Here is a 9599-nt window from a genome sequence, read left to right on the forward strand (position 1 = left end):
TGAGTGAGAGAGAGAGAGTTCTTAGCTAGTTCATCGGTTTGAACCGGCTTGTTGATTTGGTGGTCAGCCAATTCATCTTTGTGTGTTGTTTGGTGGTTAGCCAACACATTCATTCTTTCTTTGGTGGTTAGCCTTAGATCGTGGGTATATCAAGAGCCATTCCGCATCTCTTGACGATCCTTTCAATCCATTTCAGTTCCAGAAGTGCCAATTGCCTTCTCGGTTCATATCCAACACCCAGCTAAAGTGATCCTCCCTATCTTAGGGTTCTTTCAGTTGGTATCAGAGCCACTTTGGCTGGTTTGTTTTCTTTCATCTTTCATCTTCTCATCTCTCCACGATTTTCTTTTCTTATTTCTTTTTGGATCCGGGCTGTTCCTTTACTCCCTTGTGATCGCCAGTTATTAAAAAAAAAAGAAAAAAAAAGAGAAATAAAAAAAATCGATCAAAAAAAAAAAGAGTGAAAGTTTTGGCTTGAATCACTTCTGAAGAGAAATCCAGGGGGAGTGGTGGAAGAGAAACCCTGCTGGCTGAAGAGAAACCCAGCCTTAGGACAGTTAAGGCGGATCCATATCAAATTCTCTTCATCTTTCTTTCTCTTTTCTTTTTCCCACAAAAGTTTGTTTTGGGTTTTGATTGCTGAATTTTGACTGCCTACCATCCTTTGAACCAGTGGAAAGAACGCTGAGTGATCACCTAAAAATCGTGAGCTAAACACTTTGAGAGCGTGAGGATTTTTATTTGCAAACTCTTTTGTTAAGTGTTTTCAGGATGTTTGGACTTCTCAAAAAATCAAAACCACAACAAGACGTCTACTTTCCTTTTAAAACTGTTTTTGAAAAAGAGCAATTGATTTTTGATAAGAAACAGTTTGCTTCTAATGGGTTTGACTTTGTGCAGAAACAAAAGAAGAGACAAGACATGTGCGATGATGAGAAGTGGGTCAGAAGTGGTGATCACCCCTTCACCAAAGCCAAGAGAAGCAACCGTGTTGTGCCTGATCAGAACGAGCTTCAGACTTATGCCAGCTTGGAAAAGATGTTGCATAAGGCGATTCATGTTGTCCGGCAACTCAAAAAGAAGGGAAACAACAACACTTCTTCTGCACCAAAACAACAAAGTAATTCTTCTTCTATTTCAAATTCTGATTTGAAAACTAATGTGTTGTCTTCTGATAAAAGCAAGGCTGTGAAAACCACAAGCAAGGTTCTTTCTACCAGGTGTTTCAAATGTCATAAGGTCGGTCATTATGCCAACAAGTGTCAAAAACAGAAAACGTTGGTGACTTTGGAGAAAGTTGAAACCGAGCCAGAAAAAGAAGACCTTTTACCAATTTTCGATGACTATGCACATGAACCGAAGGAAGGGCCAGGTGGAGAGCAAAATTGTGGTTATAGAGAAGGATTTTGTTCCATTCACAAACCGGACCTAACTCAAGGTGAGCAACGTTCTGATTATGGTTCTTTTGCTTATAATCCTTTTCCTTTTAATATTTCAGATTTGAGGACAAATCTTTTTGAAGAGGAAGGGAATGATGTGCCGCAGACCACGGATCATTACATGGAACCAGCTCAGCATGGAGTTCAGGACGTTCTGAACATTTCAACCGAGGTTCATGTTTTTCACCGTACCATACTTGACTTGGGTCGAGCCAAACTTAGCTTGGATGGTGAAGAAACCAAAGACGGACATGCATTCTCATCCGGCGGACCATCCGGACAGTCCCGCAAGCGTCCTCATCTTTACCCCGTGCATCCATCTGGTTCGGATGAATCTAGACATCTTGACTGGTCTTCTCCGTTTTCCGTGCCTTGACCAGATTTAGTCTTCTCTATTTTCCGTGCCTTGACCAGATCTAGTCTTCTCCATTTTCCGTGCCTTGACTAGATCTAGTCAAATTTATATTTCCTATGCATTGTTTTCCCACATTTTCTTTTATTGTCTTTGACTACAAAACACTATAAATATGTAGTCCCTTTGATGAATAAAAGCAGTTCAGTTTTGGTTGTTTATTTCGTTTCTTCTCTGAGTGAGAGAGAGAGAGTTCTTAGTTAGTTCATCGGTTTGAACCGGCTTGTTGATTTGGTGGTCAGCCAATTCATCTTTGTGTGTTGTTTGGTGGTTAGCCAACACATTCATTATTTCTTTGGTGGTTAGCCTTAGATCGTGGGTATATCAAGAGCCATTCCGCATCTCTTGACGATCCTTTCAATCCATTTCAGTTCCAGAAGTGCCAATTGCCTTCTCGGTTCATATCCAACACCCAGCTAAAGTGATCCTCCCTATCTTAGGGTTCTTCACAACCTGCACACAATTGCCACGCACACCGCCACAATAGGCTCAAGCAAACCCAAGTAGCGCTGGGATGTGAGCGAAGACCGAACGCTAAGAGTAGCGGTCAAAGACAAGAGAACCACCACACGTCCGTTGCCGCCGAGAACCGACAGACAGAAACTGGTGCTGCTAGACTATCACTTGCCACCGCAAGGACGAAATGAAGAACAAGGGCGAAGTCCCAGACCGAAACCCCCTTACTACGACAACCAACGATAGCCGTCGACTTCAGGGAGAAACAAACAGGAACACAGAATCAGAACCGCGAAAGGAGGTCCGAAGGTGAGGAAGCAAAGCACGCGGCCACTGAGGCGGCATAGACGACCACCCTTTCAACCGCAAGCAAGACCTTACGCGAGCCAGCCACAGAGTTCGAGCACCAACCCGACTGCGTACTCGAACTCACAACCCACCGCTGTGGTAAAAAGATCCACCAGCACACACCATGCCAAGGAGGAAGAGAACCCGAGCTCGACGAACCATGAGCCGTGAATCTCCATCCCGAGCCAAGTGACCCCATGGACGAGAAGCAGAGAACCTCCGACGTCCAGAGAAGCCATGTCGTACCTCCCGTTCGAAGATGAAGGGAACCGGACGAGATCTAAAGATGAAAATCGAACTCGATCCACACCCAAAAATCCGACTGCGACCTCCACCAGCCTCTCGCCCTCCTCGCCAAAGTCACAGAGAAACGGAGAGACCACCGGAGAAGAAACGCCTCTGCAGCAGAGCTCTCTCCGGCATCAAACCCTAGCCCACGACACCGTGCATATCGGAGGGGAGGAAGACCGGTGACGCGGCGACAGCAAAGCAAAAGAGACTAATCTAGGAGGAGAGCCCTCCGGATGCCGGTACGTGCCGTCACCGTCCGAGCCGGAGGCAAGACAGTCGCAAGCTTTTCAACGAAGAGATAAGGAGGAGAGAGGCGAGAGCGTATTTTGGATCTAGAAACATTTTTCTCTTACAAAGATAGTCCTGAATATGTCCTTGTCAAGCATTTACAATTTTCCATGATCCGATTGCAAGGGGGGGGAGTATATCACGACTCGAGTATGATAGCATATAATACTCGATTGTAGACTACGCTTCTATACTTGGAAATGGGACTCCTAAAGATTCTGTAAGCTTACTTAATCACTTACATATATAATAGCATTATCATTATTATGTTAATTAAATATAAGTAAATTTCCCACATTTTTTGTAGCTGACTCTAAATCAACAAGTGAGGAAATTCAGTCAGATGATATCAAATTGGAAAGAAGATTACATTGCCAAATCATTGTTTATGATATCCATTGGTATGGAAGATTAATACAACTTCACCAAAACCACTCCTGAAGCCGATGCATCTGCTCAACAAGCTTTCGTCATTTCAGTCATTAACCGACTAAAATACAATATCGAGGTAAGTCCTTTCAACCTTATTACTATATTAATTAGTGAGTATAGATGATATTTGTTACTAAAAATAATTAATATTAATCGCAGATGTTGTATTCATCAGGAGCTAGTAAGTTTGTCGTACATAATGTAGCGCCGTTAGGTTCCTTACCTATCGTGAGACAAGAGTTTAATACTGGTAACGAGTGTTACGAGAAATTTAACGATTTAGCCAAACAACACAACGCTAGGCTCGGACCGATGCTGAACGAATTAGCCAAAGCCAAACCGGGTTTTCAGTTCACCTTATTTGATTTTTACAATGTCATTCTTCGCAGGACACAATGAAACATGAATTACCGTAAGTACTACTTTAAACATTTTTATTGTTCTACAAAATATTTTTTAAAAGATTTTTAAGGTACTTTCCTTAATTAATTTAATAAGCTATATATTTTTAAAAAAATATGAATTTAGAATATTTGATTGATTAAATGTTAATATTTCATATTTATTGAAAAATATATAATGAAATAATAATAATTTTAATTATAAATATTTCTTATATTTTTAATATGTGTGAAAATTGTAAAAATTTATTTTTTTAGAAACGAAAGGAGTATTTATAATTAAGCGTTAAAAATATAGACAACTACTTATTAAACATGAATTACCATAAGTATGTGTGTGATATTTTTTTCTTGTGATTAATTAGGGTACTCCTTTACGAATATATCGTGTTGCGGTATTGGGTCGCACAACGTGTATGGTGCGGTTTTCCTAACGTGCACTCGAAGCTATGCGAGTATCAAAGATCTTATCTTTACTTCGACGCACGTCACAACACAGAGAAGGCACAAGAATCATTCGCACATCTTCTTTTTGGAGCCGACCCAAACGTTGTCCAACCCATTAACATTCGTGAGCTAATTACCTATCCTGTTAGGTGTTGTGGTCACGAAATCCATGGTTCAACCAGAGTCTCACCAAACCGTCCAAACCGGCCATCTAGGAGGTACCAGCGACCGAAGTTCAGTCCAAGGCGTATATCCCCACAACCAGAATGACTTTCAATATGAAACCAATTTTATTGGATTCTACACTCAAGAAGGAGTCCAGTCCAATTGGAATCAAGCCAAAATATTCGCGGAGAAAGAAGTTATGAATTTTACAAGTCAGAGGTTTTCCAGCCCGTCCATCTGCGAGTACCCGATTTTAGAAGGAGATTCCAGCCCAAGGAAGGAGCGGCCTGAAGCAAAGCCCATCATAGGAGTCAAGAGTAGTTTATCATCTTTCCAGAAAGCCCAAGATCATGAGAAATGGCCACGGAATTATGAAGTTATGATCCAATCTCCAAAACCGGTCAAACCAGTTCTACACTTGCCTCAATTGGAAGCTAACCGGTTCAATCAGCTTCAAACCAGACATTGGCGACCAGGAGATCATTTCAACCAATCAGGAGATACTCTAGGAGTCCAGGAGGAGTTCTGCAAGTTCATACCATGCACCAGCAACCATTGGATCAGGAGGATCCTCATTTACTCAAACCTGCCTTATTTGGAGCAAACCGACATTAATGTCCAACAGCTCTTTTCTTTTCAGATCAGGCACGAGATCAGAACCTATCAAGCACCCAGGAAGGTTCCAAGGAAGCTCTCTTATCCATTAAAACCGTCCAGGTTCAAGAAGAATCAAGTTTCTCACTTGGAGCCAAAATCCCATAAAAGGCTCCAACGGCTAGTTTCCGATTTTGTTACTTTGCTTGATTTGTTTTCTTTTCTATTTGTTTTAGAACGTTAGGACCTTTGTCTCTGAGCCTTATATAAGCTCCTAGACGTCCATTGTAAAGAGCACCCTTAATCACCAAGTTAATAAAAAGTTTATTCAGTTTTATCAAAGTTGTTCTTTGTATAAAATATCGGTCTTTAGGATTCAAAGAGAGATTCTTTGTTGTCTTATTGATTTCGTGAGTCTAGTTTGTTTGTGCAAATCAAACAAGCTCAGTACACAGATTGAGAGAGTCAATCACTTCGATCCATCATTCCATCAGATTGAGAGATTCAATCAAACCTTCCTCCGCAAATCCACTTCAGTTCATCCTTTAATCAAGCTGAGAGTGATACACATCCAGCAGCTTGATTCCATTCTATCCTTTGTTTATTTATCTTGTTTTATTATCATTATCATCATCATCTCATTTGTTTTCATATTTGTTTCTGTTTGCATCATAAAAACTCTAAACTCATAAAAATCGGTTCTCTTTGTTTTCAGGTTTAAACCTTGGTTCCACCATTCAACCAATTCGTGGGTTACCCCCCCTGTGCCTACAACATTTTGGTATCAGAGCTGAAGCTCCTGAATCAGGTCACTCTATCCTTGCATCATTCATATTTGTTTGCATTTGTTTTCATATAAAAAAAAAAAACAGTTTGTGCATTGTTATTGTTGTTCTTAAGAAAAGAAAACTAAAGAAGAAGGAGTTGTCTAGTTTGATCCACGAAATTCTTTTGAAATACTTGTCTAGTTGTTTGCATTCATTCCCCCCAGCTCCACTTGCCATATTTAGATTTTGTGCATTCATTTAAAAAAAACAAATCTGCCTTTCCATATTTGTTTCTTGCATAAGAAAATTCAAAAAAAAATAAGTGTTAGTTTTCTTTCCATATTTTCTTTTCACTTGTGTTAATTGTCATTCCATATTGATTCATTTCGTTTTTGCATTGAGAAAACCAAAAGAAAAATTATTTTAGCATAGTTTATTTCATTTCGGTTCATAATTGCAATTTTCCGGTTTAATTTTAATTAGCTTGCATTTTTGGTTCTTATTTTGATTCGACCAGGATTTTTCCATACCTTCACTTGATCTTTGAGAGTGTTTTCAGGAAGCCATGGTAGGAAAAACACACGGCCAAAGTCAGATGGCCAAACAGAACCAACAGTTGACAGCTTTGCAAGAGATCAATGATCGGATTGCTCAGTTGAGGAAAAGAAACAAGGCACGAGTCCAACGTCCACAGCAAGGAGAAAGGAGATTTGGAGATGCACCAGAGGCTGTATATGTCGAGCCCAAGCCACCAGATCCTTCAAGGATCAATCAACATCCAACTTCTCAAACCCATCTTTGAAAGTATTATGAATTATTCAGTTTTTCTAGTTTTGTCAAAACTATTGTTCTAAGTCTTTTGAGTGTGTGAGAAACAACTCTGGAGCAACTTGACTTATCAAAGCCTCCTTTCACAGAGCTTTGTGGCGTCCATCATCCCATCTCCATCCATTAATCGATCTTGAGAGTGATACACATCCAGCAAGACCGGTTTAATCTTCATTCATCTCCCATCCATTGATCCTTGTTGAGAGTGATACACATCCAGCAACAAAGATCCCATCTCCATCAATCTATCCCTTTTCTATTTGTTTTATTCATATTATCATTTTGATTCATATTCATATTTGTTTCTGTTTGCATTATCAAACTCTAAAAACTCATAAAAATCGGTTCTCATTGTTCTCAGGTTGTAGCTTGGATCCAACCTCTATCAATTCGTGGATTACCCCCCTGTGCCTACAACATTAGGATATGTCTGAGTTCTGGAAAGAACCAGTGGGGGATATTTTATTGTTAGATGATGGCATTGATGTCAAGGTGAGTGGATCTATGTAGCTCGTCTAGTTTCGAGCTTAATATGTACTGTAGTCTGTACTCTTTATGATCAGGCGCGAACTGAGCGTTATTTTTTTTTTTTTCTGAGCGTTATGACTGTTGTTGAGACTTTAAATAAAATGTTTTCCTCTGTTTTTAATTAAGTGCATTCTTAATTTTTTGTTAAATGTATTAGAGCAACCAATCCGTATTGATAGTATTTCACCATGAATTTTTCACCAAGTATATTAATATTTAGTTAGATAGTCTCTCAAGAAATTGATAAAATTTCCCATAATTATTTTGTTAAAAACTTCCAATTAAATATTATTATAGTTGATCATAAATTTATGTTAAGATGTTTCTGATGTAGGTGCTTTTTCTGAATTGAGATTGTAGACTAATTTATATTAGAATTGAATATAATTTAAATATTTAAGTAAATTTCAATATTTTCGAAAGTTAAATTACTTAAAGAATGATATTTGTTATGAAATTTTCTCGTGAACATATCTCATTTGGGATACTTTTTCATTCATCTCTCGTATTTTAAATTTCCTTTATAATATTTAATTAATAATTGAGTAAGAAATGTTTTTATGGGAACACACATTTTGTCACCATAAAAAAAGCAAACCAACCTCTAACAGTTAATACCTACACACAAATGAATCTTGGAGGTGATTGGTTGGGCTGTAAGTGTAGAAAATTTACTTTAGAATTTAGTCTGTAGAATTTTTGATTTAGCTTTAAGGGATGTAGTTTTAAAATTTCCTACAGTTAAAAAGATGAGACTTTAGAAAATAAGATTTTTACAACTATTTTTTGTATGTTTTTGCTGTAACTTCAGTTTTTTTGTTGTAATTTTAAAAACTAAGATAAAACATGATTGGTAGTATTTAAGGTTGTAGATGAAAATTAAAACTTAAGTCACTTTTTACAGCCTAACCAATCACCATTTTTTTTTATTACAAGTAGTTGTCTATAAAATTTCAAAAAAAGTAGTTGTCTATTTTATTTAGGCCTTGTTAGGGATTATTGACGCACCAAAGATAGGCAGTGTATCACACAAACTTACTTCTAAAGTATGTCTGGAAGACCCATTATTGACGATGTTCTAATGTATGAAACGTCACAAAAGTGAAAGCTTGCATTCATACCAAGAAAACTAACAATTGATACTGTTCTAATAGCATTTCTGATCTGAAACTTCATTTATCTGTCCAGGAAAAACTGGTCTAAGCAAAACAGTTCCTACAAGTGATATCCCGCTTTGTGGTATATGTTGAAAGGGTTAAGATAATTGATTTGGTTACCTATGTCATCAAAATATATTTAATTTTTCGGTCCACACATTAAAAAGAGCTTTAGAGTTAATCATACTTGAGCATGAATAGTAAAAGGATATTGGAAAGTGATTCGTGATATCATGCGAGTAAGACCAAATTACGAATAAAAATCACGTGGTGTTTGTATGGCAAATAAACAAATCTTTCTGGTCTCCAAAAACCACCGCAGGATATAAGGCCCACGGACCGAGTGAAAAGATGTAGAAGACCTATTAGTTGTGGACAATTGGAGCATTATAATTACTGTCTTTCATAAGTGTATCTCATGGGATAAAATAAAAAATCCAAGCTCAGGAACTGTTGAAAATGTATGGTTTCAGTCAGACCAAACTGTTATTTTTTTAAAATTATCCTAGAAGTTTCGGACCTAGGTCCATAATGTACCATAACTCTGAAGTGTGTTCTTAAAAATTCTGATTTAAAAGTGTGTAGTAGAGGTAGTGTGAAACCGGCGCACAAAAAAAACTTCTTTGCATTACCATTAGACCACCAACACCTACTTAGTAAAATGTTCTAGATAGATAAAACTAAAGAAGGAGGTTTTAACCATTCAAAGACATTCACCAGGTCAGTTATGTACAAGAATCCCCACAATATGTTTTCTTTTGTGCAGTGCCTTCATTTTCAGCATCATGCTAACCTTGCCTAAATTTTTTGAATAAAATGCTTAATCACTGTCTTTAATATTTTGTTGATTACTGCAAGCTGCAAATTGTGATGATCCACCTATCTCCTATCCTTGTCGGTGTTCCTTCGAAGCCGCTCAACAGGCAATGCACCTTTTCAGGCAACAAATACCCTCTAAATACCTTGTATTCATGTCTAGAAGAGTCATTACTGATACTTTTCTAATAGCTCCATGAAACGCAAAATTTTTATCCACCTATCTCCCA

The 9599-nt window shown here is 38.0% G+C and overlaps 1 pseudogene; it reads left to right on the forward strand.

The window, feature by feature from the left end:
* The first annotated feature begins 3415 nt into the window (after positions 1–3415).
* LOC106359904 lies at positions 3416–5613 on the forward strand (annotated as a pseudogene).
* The last annotated feature ends 3986 nt before the right edge of the window (positions 5614–9599 follow it).

This window comes from Brassica napus, chromosome A8, assembly GCF_020379485.1.
Source record: "Brassica napus cultivar Da-Ae chromosome A8, Da-Ae, whole genome shotgun sequence".
In the NCBI taxonomy this organism is placed as follows: domain Eukaryota; kingdom Viridiplantae; phylum Streptophyta; class Magnoliopsida; order Brassicales; family Brassicaceae; genus Brassica; species Brassica napus.